Below are 878 nucleotides of genomic sequence, written 5' to 3'. Positions count from 1 at the left end.
GAATCCCCGCGATGGGTTGAGCTCCCATTGCTCGGTCCCTTTTCCTGCCAACCTAGCAGTTCGAAAGCACGTCAAAGTGCAAGCAGATAAATAGGTACCGCTCTGGCGGGAAGGTAAACGGCGTTTCTGTGCGCTGCTCTGGTTCGCCAGAAGCGGCTTAGTCATGCTGGCCGCATGACCCGGAAGCTGTACGCCGGCTCCCTCGGCCAATAAAGCGAGATGAGCGCCGCAACCCCAGAGTCGGCCACGACTGGACCTAATGGTCAGGGGTCCCTTTACCTTTACTTTACCCTTCCCAAGCAGGTATATTGGCCTACAGCACTTCTCATAGTAATTTTGTCCCATAATACACTGGTAGATTTAGCATTATGCATGTGTCCCTTAATGAAACATACAAGCTTTGCTTCTTGACTCTCCACAATTTTAGCCAAATCTTAGCACCCTGTAGCTTCCTGGACCAGCAGGTTAAGGAAGGCCAGGCCCCCGTCCTCGGCTCCAGCAATTCAAGCACCGAGTTCTTTCCAAGTAGGGCTCCAACTCATCCACCAGTTACTTGGAAGCAATTCCCATTTAACCACGTGGGACTTAGCTCCTGAGTAAATATGCACAGGATCCGGGATGTATAGGTGTGTAGGTGGCTGCAGCCTTACAAAGCGGGACCCAAGCTCCGCTCCCACGTGACTCTGAGCAACGGTCCTTCTCGCGCGCCGACCTTTACCTCCAGCCGTTACTCACACCATCCCTCCCCCCGTCGCGCGCGCGCCTCCTCTTCTCCCAAATTCAGCTCAGGGAAAACCAGCGGCTTCACCCTCGCGGATGGCGCATGCTCCCCCGCCTCCGTCCGCGCATGCCCGGTAGGGAAGCGGAGGCGCCAAGAA

Source organism: Podarcis tiliguerta (assembly GCF_965153285.1).
Source record: "Podarcis tiliguerta genome assembly, chromosome: 4".
NCBI classification, from domain to species: Eukaryota; Metazoa; Chordata; class Lepidosauria; order Squamata; family Lacertidae; genus Podarcis; species Podarcis tiliguerta.
This window is presented reverse-complemented; position numbering follows the sequence as displayed.